The 10,191-nt window shown below is 49.0% G+C and overlaps 1 protein-coding gene across 1 annotated transcript in view; it reads left to right on the top strand.

The window, feature by feature from the left end:
- Positions 1 to 3,822: 3,822 nt before the first annotated feature.
- PKNOX2 (PBX/knotted 1 homeobox 2) overlaps positions 3,823 to 10,191 on the top strand; it is a 198,548-nt gene continuing 192,179 nt past the window's right edge. Inside the window, exon 1 of the mRNA XM_069468710.1 lies at positions 3,823 to 4,152. The gene's annotated coding sequence lies outside the window, so the exon portion shown is untranslated. The remainder of the gene's footprint in view (positions 4,153 to 10,191) is intronic.

Raw genomic sequence — 10,191 nt, 5'->3', positions numbered from 1 at the left:
AGGACGCTGCCGCAGGAATCCCACATTTCCCACCAGGTCAGCATCCTAGGGAGAGGGCAGGACTTTGTGCTCTGCTTCCCATCTCCATTCTAATTCTCTTTGGCTCACCCTGGGGCTGTGAGCCTGGTGCTAGGGGATCCCAGGAGACAATGGCCTGTGTTCTCCCAGGATTAGTGTCTACCCAGGGGCACCTTGGCACTGATGGCAGTGGGAGAGGTGGACAGGAAGGGCAAGCCAGGTGAGGAGAACTCAAGGCAAAAAGAGCACGTGGTGTGTGGCATTCATGTGACAAGTGCAGTAGATGGCATGTGTGTTTGGGTCATATCTATCCCCGTGGGTGAGAACAGCAGTCCCATCAACAACCCGCCCTGCTCCAGGCCCATCTGCAGAGTTGGGGGCCAGAATGAAAAATGGACTTGATAGCTATCAGCAGCCGCACTGTTTGGTGTTGGAGGTGTTATGAGCTGGTATGTGAAATACGGCTACACTCTTAGTTTTAGTTGTAGCTGAAAAGGATTAGAAGACAATTAATAAATCATTTAGTGCCCTGAGTTTAAGTAACTTATTATTATGGGCTGCATATATTTATTATGCCTCACTGAGCAACACTGGCACATTTCCTTTGACTGTCACACAATTTGTATGCAATTTGTTTCAGAAGGTTTTTTTTTTTTTTTTAAAAATGCACATATAAATTATTAACCTGCATTCTTCAGGACAGATTGCCAGAATCTCTCCCCCTCCGCCACCATCCCATAGGAGTCTCACAAAAACTTCCTCTCGCCATCTGAGGGGCTGGGGAGGGGATGAGGAGTCACTTGCTGCTCCCTGGGTTGGGCACCTGGGGCAGAGACCTAACAGGGTTGTGAAGAAAACAGGCACATGTGTTTGGGTGATTGGCTGGTGCCTGGAGAGGAAGGTTGATTAGAATCCTGTGTTTCAAAGCTGCAGTGAAAACAGAAGAAACTGAGGGGTGGGGGACAGGGAGAGTCAGCCCTTGAACACAACTGGGAACCCACTGACTCGGGAGGCAGCCGGAAGCATTTCAGACACGGGTGGCCCCCGAATGTTCAGGGTATCGGTGAGGAAACCTGGCCCAGGGAGGGGTGACAACTTGCCCACAGTGATGATCCTCAGCCCCACACCCCCTTACTGCATTAGCTGGAGTTTTTCACAGGGCTTCTAAGAATGTCTTTATTTCAACTGTTTTCTAAGATGCATTAGAAGATCTCCACATTTTCTCAGGCTCGAAGCTATGTTGTCTTTTTGTTTTTCTTGGTGGAGCAGTTAGTAGTTTTCGGTAATGTGACATTTTTGGCTGAATCTTGAATTATTAAAGCCCCTCCTGACAGAAGTTCTCACCTAAGTACCCAGGGACTGGGTTAAAGAACAGTCTGACTGGCTTGCCCCTCCTCTTTCCAGATGTCTTTTCTAACATCTGTGCAACACGCGTCTTTCAAGCACCTAAGGTGTAATAGGTGCACCTGGTGTGTGTGTGTTCACATGTGTGTGTGTGTGATGCATCAAAAGATGTCCCTACCTTCCTCTTGCTCCCCACATTGTTGGGGTAACTCAGTATCCTCAGGAGTCAGTGCCTGTTGAGCGAATGAATGAGACAAGTAGGAACGAAGGTAAGTCGCTTCTGAACGCGCAAGACAACCTACGGGAAGAACCCAGCATCCTGGAACCATCAAGAAGGACATTCAAGGCTGGGCGCGGTGGCTCACGCCTGTAATCCCAGCACTCTGGGAGGCCGAGGTGGGTGGATCGTTTGAGCTCAGGAGTTCGAGACCAGCCTGAGCAAGAGCGAGACCCCGTCTCTACTAAAAATAGAAAGAAATTATCTGGCCAACTAAAAATATATATAGAAAAAATTAGCCGGGCATAGTGGCACATGCCTGTAGTCCCAGCTACTCGGGAGGCTGAGGCAGGAAGATCACTTCAGCCCAGGAGTTTGAGGTTGCTGTGAGCTAGGCTGACGCCTCGGCACTCACTCTAGCCTGGGCAACAGAGCGAGACTCTGTCTCAAAAAAAAAAAAAAAAAGAAGGACATTCATTAGGGGTTTTCTAGGTGACTAAATGTTTACTTCTTAAAGTGCCTAAAGGATGTTGTAAACATTGCAAGTGGACATCTTCCCTGTCTTCCTAGCTAAATTATTCCAAATGCAATCGAGCCTCATTTGATGACTCACTAGGTTGCCACTTAGTTCTCTCCTTGGTCATCCTCCATGCCTCAGTTTCCCTTCTGGGAACGCCCAAGCCCCCTCCTCTTTTATTACTTCTAATCAGCTGAGGCCCAAGATATCAGATAAGTTAGTCTGTTAGAAATTATGTTAAATCAGAGTAAAGAAGCTATAGCTAAGGGCCTGAGAGTTTCCCTTATGAATAAGGTTCATAAACTTTAATGCAAAGATTTTGTGACATGTATTTTGACTGCTCAGAGATTTTTAAAAAATTGTTCTCTTTCCAGTATTTTTATATCATGTTGGATTTATGAGGCCATTGAATAACTAAATCGCATGCTGGTGAGGAAGGCATTTTTGTCATACAAACGCTGGCATTTCTGCTGGGAGGCTATGAGTTAGGTGTCGAGGGTTGGTAAAGGCATGTTATCTGCTAGTTTGCTTTCAAGAGGGTCACATTGAAAGTTCTCCAATTCAGTTATTTTAAGCCACAAGAAGACAATTCAGCAATGAGAAGGGCCTCTTGTTTGCTAGTGATCTTGCACAGGAGTCTTACGCAGGCGCTGCTGCCGCGGCCTTGCTCACCAGCTCTTCCCCTTTGCCCCTGGAGGGTGCTAGCTCTTCAGTTGCCAGAAACAGAGCTGTTTTTGTGTCTTCCCCTGATGGGCATCTCAGGCCGACCTTCCTGCAGCCCCTACAGAGGGCCCTCCAAGCAAGTCCTGCCTTGACAGGACCTTCCTGGTCCCCTCTGTGCCTGGGGAGTCGCCTGCGTCAGCCCATCCAGCCTGTGCCACCTGTGAGTTCTTTGGCTGGCAGGTGCCAGGTGGAGACAGTCAGCTGCTCAGGAGAGAGATTGTTCTGGGTAGTTACTGCTAGCAAGGGATCCCATTTTATCTACCTGCCATCAGAGTAATCTGTCCTCTGCTGGAGGCACCTCAGAGGAGCCATGAGCAGGTGAGGCTCAGCAGATGGCAGTGCAGCCGGGGTGACTCCGGGCTGGAGAGCGAAGCTGCTAGCCGTGCTCCGTGCTCCGGAGGCCACGGGCCTGGCTTGCGCTGTGAACTCGGGAAACTTCCTGCTCTTCCCCTGTTTATGGTGAAAGTGGGCCTCCTCCGGAAAGACACAGTTTTCCTACTCCGTTTGTTCTCAGATTGGTGTTATACCCTGGAGCCAAATTAGTGGCTAAGAACAGTTGGAAACAAATGCTCTTTCAGCATCCTGCTGTGATCGGGATCCAGGTGGGGACACCAGCCATGGTTGCCTTCTCCACTGAGCCACCCCTCTGCAGAGAATCAGCATCCCAGAACCATTCAGCACAGCCAAATTCCCTCATAATCAGAAAGTGCTGCGCACATCTGCCTAACCTCTGCTAACAAGCTGGAGCCCTGTTAAGTTATTTATGAAACAATATTCAGGACCATCCCCGGGAGGCGAGTTAGGAAATAATGAATGGGAAGTGCCATGGTGCTGTTTGGAGAGGCCGTGACTGGCCTGCTGGAGTGAGGACAGGGTCTCTCCCTGAGGCTGTTGGGTGCTCTGAGGCCTTCTGATGGCTGACATGGTGGCGTCCTTCTCTGAGATGCTGACGACTGTTGGCTTGGCTTGGCTGGACTTGCTAGCAAAATTCTTTCCATTCCTCCAGCACTGGTCTGAGGAAAAGTGGTGACCCCCTACATCCCTTCCTATCTGGATGTGCTTTCCTTAAAGGATAGTTGTCAGTGGAAAGTTCTGGAAACACTTGGTGCGGGGAACCTCCTTTGTAGTCCCTACATAGCTGCTGGATCATAATTAACAGACAATCACCTGGTTGTCTGTCCCCTGCACTAAACTGTGGGCTCCTTGAGGGTGGGGAACTGGAATGTCATTCATAATTGATACCCAACCTAGTCAACAGTCCGACACTCAAAAAACATTTTGCAAATGAATGAAGGGAACTACCGGCCTGGCTTCCAGTCCTCGACTTCCCTGAGTACGTCTTCACTGCTTTCTGAAATTTTCCTCAAATGTGAAATGAGAAGGTCAGGATGGATGATCTCTAAGACTTTGTTCAGGCTGGGCACAGTGGCTCACAACTGTAATCCTAGCACTCTGGGAGGCTGAGGCGGGAGGATTGCTTGAGGCCAGGAGTTCGAGACCAACCTGAGCAAGAGCAAGCCTCCATCTCTACAAAAAAATAGAAAAATTAGCCAGGTGTGGTGGTGCATGCCTGTAGTCCCAGCTACTTGGGAGGCTGAGGCAAGAGGATTGCTTAAGTTTGAGGTTGCAGTGAGCTATGATAGGACCACTGCATTCTAGCCTGGGCAACAGAGTAAGACCCTGTGTCAAAACAAACAAAAAACCCAAACCAAAATAAATAAATAAATAAATAAATAAAGACTTTGTCCAGGTCCAACCCTGCCCAGTTCTAACACTGGCTCCTGCAGCAAGCTGGCCCCAACTCCAGCTTCCCCTCTGCCTCTGGGCTGGCTTGCTCTTGGATGTGCTGCCCACTGTGGCGATGTTCCCTTTGCCCGGGTGACCCTGGCTTAGTCATTGTGCAGGCTTCCAGTCTAGGTCTTGCTTTCTGGTGGCCAAATCCTGTCTTCTGCCTGTGCTGTTTTCCCCTGACGCATCCTCAGACTGTCACTTCTCTCAGTTACACAGTTGAAAATTTCCTCCAAAGTAAAGCCAGTTGCAAAATGAGGCCTTGTTATCACAAAGAGATGCATGTGTTCTGCCCTGGGCTGCACCTCCTGGGTAGCTGTGTTTACTGTTCTTTCTGAGATAGACCCTTCTTCACAAGGGGGTTTAAAGCCCTCCTCATTTCCAACCAAATGAGGAGAGCCCAAGGGTCAACCTGTGGCACATTCGCTTCCCTTTATGCTGCTGCCTTTGTTCAGGAAAGCAGAAGGAGACAGCCTCCTCCACCTCCTTTATGCCCGGTACGGAATTTCTTACTTCCTGTGAAACAACAGCAATGACAACAACAACATTTACTTGCACAAGAGATGTAATTTTTACTTTTCAAAGTATATAATTATTTCATTTCATTTTTACAATATCTGTGTGTTGCAGGCGAGGCAGAAATAAACATCTGGATTTATTTGAGACTCAGAGATTTATTGGTATCTAGTCTAGTCCAAGATTTCTGGAATCTTAGACCTTTCTGGCTGAGTGTGAACTTAACGAATATATTCTCCATGATTCTTCACCTCTCTGGGGATGTGGACAGCCTTGAAATCTTGGCAAAATTTTTAAACCTCTGCCAAGAAAAATGTACACATAAATACTTCTGGATAAAATTTCAAGGGGTTTGAGGAACTCTACAACCTTAAGGTTCCTCTTGCTCTGGTACTTGGTTCAATCGATGAGGAAATTGAAGCCCTGGGGGTTCGGGTGACATGCACAGTCATGCACTGTGGAGACGAGGGCCATCCCACAGGTCTAAGATTCTTCCCAACATACCAAGCTGCTCACCGCTGCATCAGATTAGGGGCTCAAATCCTCTAATCTTTTCCTCAGTCTCCTATTCCTTTCTTCTTTTAGATTTCCTGCTTATCGTTTTATTGCTGTGGGTACACTTCTAGACTGTCCTTCATTTCAGACTAGAGAGTTGGTCCCCCACCCCTGTCCCCACCAGGTTGTGTTTTTGTTTTTTAATCCTAAATTGTTTTTCATTTTTCCAGCATCAGCCCTCTGGAATCACCTTGGCTCAGAGGCTCCCACAGGGACGCCTTCCCTGTGGGCAGGCCGTCCTGGCTGTCCTTGTCCCGGGAGCTTAGCCCCCCTCTCCCTTGCAGCCTCCTCTCCAGGCTTTCCCCACTGTGACAGGGCGGCTTGGGGTTCCCCCCTCTGCTCCCCGCATCAGTCCTTGGCTTTCTTATCCTCTCCTCAGGCCGAGGAGCTCCTCCTCTCCCTGCTTTTTAAGATCCCAGGGTCTTTTCTGTTTTTCTGATAGAAATTGGGAGAAGCTGGTGGTGACATATATACATAATTTTTAATTGTGGTAAAATACACCTCACATTAGATTTGCCATCTTAACCATTTTTAAGTGCACTGTTCGGTGGCATAAAGTGCATTGACGTTGTCCAACCTTCACCACTGTCCATCCCCAGAACTCTTTTCATCTCGCAAAACTGGAACTCGAACCATTAAACAACAACTCCTCATTCCCCCACACCCCAGCCCAGCTACTGAAAACCACCAGTCTATTTTCTGTCTCTATGAATTTGGCATTTTAAGTACCTCCTATAAGTGGAATCATACTGTATTTGCCTTTTTGTGACTGGTTTATGTCATTTAGCACAGTGTCCCCGAGGTTCATCCATGTTGTAGCATGTGTCAGAATTTCCTTCCTTTTTAAGGCTGAGTAATATTCCACTGTATGTACAGACCACACTGTGTCTGTGCATTTGTTCACATACTGGGTCGCTTCCACCTCGTGGCCATTGTGAGTGATGCTGCCATGAACGCGAGCGTCAAGTATCTGTTTTAGTCTCTGCTTTCGATTCTTTGGGGTATATAGTCAATACCCAAAAGGGGAGGGATGTTTTTAAGGTGCCTTGATTATTCTCTGCTTCTCCTTAAGTCTATATTTGTTTTATTCTTTAATGTCTTGATCAACCACCGACCTTACTGGGTCTCTGGCACGTGCCCCAAAAGCTACTTTCTCAGAGAGCCCTGGAGGGACCACAGAAAACAGAGACTTTCTACAGCCAATTTCCCTCAAAAGGCTCAGGAGGCCTCCCTGCTGCCTCGACTGCAGGTTCCATCAGGAAGTAGGGTGTTGGGTGGGGTTGGGGGGCAGAATGGATTAGATCGAGCACCCAGCTCAGCCGCGTATCAGTGGCATGACCTTGGGCGACTTACTCTCTCTGCCTTAATTTCGGGATCTGTGAAACGAACAAGATCACATGGCCTCAACATTCTCAAGCAGCTCTGTCCAATACAACTTTCTGTGATGACAGAAACATTCTCTGAGCTGTCCAGAACGCCAGCCACTAGCCACATGTGCTGTCAAACACTTGAAATGTGGCTGGTGAGACTGAATTTTGTATTTCATTTTAATTAGTTAGAATTTGAATTTAAAAAGTCACACATGACTCGTGGCTTCCTTGTTGCAGCATGCAGCTCTAGAGACACAGTACATAGAAAGAACTTCGCTGGCCCAGTGTCTGGCACATACTAAGCACTCGAATAAATGTTTGCTATTATTAGGTATTATGTGTCTTGCTTTCCGGCCCACCACACCTGATGGCTCTCAATGACACCCCACACTGGCTGTCCCGGAGTCACCTGGGGGAGGGAGGGAAGGTGTTGCTGCGTGGTGCATGTCAGTAATGAGCCTTGCACTGAATGTTTCTGGTCTGTTACTTTCCCTGGAGGGTCATGTGAGCTGGAGTGGTATGTGGCCTGCTTTGCAAGTGATTAACATGGTGTAAGCAATCTGCATAGAGAGAAAAAACCCTCAGTTGGTATTCCATTATTCTATTAGAGTTTCAGAGCCGGGATTAAGTGGACATGATTTCTTCCTATGGGCCATTAATTTTGTTTTATTGCTGGTCTGATGGCCATTACCCTTTTTTGCCAATGCATTCCCCCATTAGGTTTGTACAATTAACAAAATATGTGCTGTTAGGGCTTTGATAGGAGGAGTGGGATGGAAATAAAGGGAGGGGGTGCAGCCGCCACAGAGTTGGGGGTGGGGAGAGGCTAGACCCAGGGGTGGAGTGTATGGGGTGGGGGGGGTGCCTCAGCACCTGCCTTCTGGCCATTGGCATTTCTGGAAAACTGCGATGGGACCTTTCCTCAGCTCTCCCCTGGCTAGGAGCGGAGGAGTTGCCCAGGTGAGAGGGAAGGACACTTGGGGGATCCAGGTGGGAGTGGTGCTAGCATTTCCTGGCCCGCCTCCTTCAGCCGCCAGCTGGGTACAGCACAGCTGAGAGCATCATGCCACACCCCCCACCCACCCCCACACTATCACCTTGACCCTGAAACTCCTCAGCAGCAGCATGAGTCAGCCTCTAGGTGTCTGGCCTTGTGACAGGAGAAACTTCCGGGGTGACACCTGCCTTCTCTCTGCAGGGCACACGGGAGGACATGTGCCCAATTAAGAGAGGTCAGCTTATACTCAATGCCATCCAATGATTGCCACATGGACATGCAGGATTGGCATGGTTAGGTCATCCCATTTTTGGAGAAAAGTTAGAAACCTGGATTTTTGGATGTGAAATTTCTCAATGGTTTAGATGTTGGCAAAATTTTTAAGAACACTGGGCAAGCAAGAGCCAACCTTGGAGCTGCCAGTTGGCAACCTCTGCCAGTCAATGAGGAGTCATGGGAGGGTTTTAAGGAGGGGTGGACGTGATCAAATTTGTGTTTCAGGAAGATCCCAGGGCCAAGGTGGGGTGGGATGGAGTGGATGGGCAGGAATGGGGAGAGGCTGGAGGCCAGGGGAACAATTAGGGGCCCTTGCACTACTCTGGAGAGAGAAGGCCAGTCCCCGTCGGGCTAGCGACAGTGGGATGGGCAGAAGCGCAGTGATACTCCTGATGGAGAATTAGCAGGTCCTAGTCTTGGTGTCTCTGCACCTCAGACGATGTCTCCACAGGGCCGGGGAGGCTGAGCAGGCCCACGGGCGTCCCCGGTCTGCCGGTGCAGAGGCCGTGCCACTCTGTGAGCCCACACCACTCGGTGGATGCAAGTCTTCCCTTCCCGGGCGCAGAGGGCAATTCACATGCTTCTTCCCAGTGTGGAAACGTCATAAGTGCCTCTCGTTTCTTTTCCAGTGTAGAAAAATCATTAGAGTTAGCCCCAATATCACCATGTCCCCAAGGGTTTCAGTCATACCTCTACGGACAGGTACAGGCCCAAGATAAGAGCTGGTCTGGGCAAGGCCTGGGGAGCATCACTGAGGGACCTTTTCCACGTCCCCTGCAACTGGGGGCACAGCACTGCTGTGGCCCAGGGGGCTGAGCGCAGGGATGGAATCAGCATCTGTGCCCATCAGGCTCAGAGGAAGGCTGTGCATCACTCTCGGTGCCGGACGGGTAAGAGTCTCAGAGCTAAGTAGCTAGTGCCAGGTAATTATACCTTTATGCAATTACCCAGCTATTGTGTCCCTTACAGCCTGCTGGTCAGGGGCTCTACTGCCTGACTGACAACCTCACTGGACAACTGTATGCAACTGCAAAATGTCCTCGGGTACTGAGAGGGCACAGGTGGAGCAGAGTGGGGACTTGAGGGCGGGGAGGGGCAGAGCCGCAGGATATGCCGTCTGGAGGGATGGCCGTCCTTCAGGTGTTCGCGCCCAGAATGGTCTATCTCAACCAGATTCTTCCACTCAAGTTTTGTTTCTCTGTTGGAAGGTTTGCTCACATGCCTATGGAGAGCTTTTTAGAGAAAAATTGTATCTAGAGAGGCTCTTGGTGTACTGGAAGGGCTTGTCACAATTTGGTCCTCATCCCAAAAGTCTGGCTTGGGCAAGAACAGGAGAACTTGTCATGGGCAGCGGCATGAATGTGGAAGTCCTTAGTCTTCTCCATTTGCCTCTTTTTCCCATTCAGTGGCAGCCAGCCCTTACTATATGACACTGCATGACAACAGCAACAGCCTCCACTTATTAAGTTATTAATATGTTTTAGGCATTGCACAAAATGCCGTACATGCATCACCTCATTTAAAGGTGCTACTGTTATTCCCCTTTTAAAGATGAGGAAATTGAAGTCCATAGAGGTTAAGGTAGGGTAAAGGATGGGCACCTGCTGGAACCCAAAACTGCCTCCAGCTTCTTTCCTCTTAACCACAGCAACATGCTGAGCTGCCTTAGCAAGAGACTTGGCGGCCTCCCTGGGGGGTTAGTCTGGACAACCTGAGAAATGTGTAGATGTCAGATGGAATTTTATTTTAAAGATCGTCTAGTAGTCTAATCCTATCATTTTGCAGATGAGGAAACTGAGGCATAGAGTGACTAAATGTCCTTGTCCAAGATCAAACAGTAAGTTAATGACAGAGTCAGGGCGTGAACCCT

Source organism: Eulemur rufifrons, chromosome 6 (genome assembly GCF_041146395.1).
Source record: "Eulemur rufifrons isolate Redbay chromosome 6, OSU_ERuf_1, whole genome shotgun sequence".
Lineage (NCBI taxonomy): Eukaryota > Metazoa > Chordata > Mammalia > Primates > Lemuridae > Eulemur > Eulemur rufifrons.
This window is presented reverse-complemented; position numbering and strand designations above follow the sequence as displayed.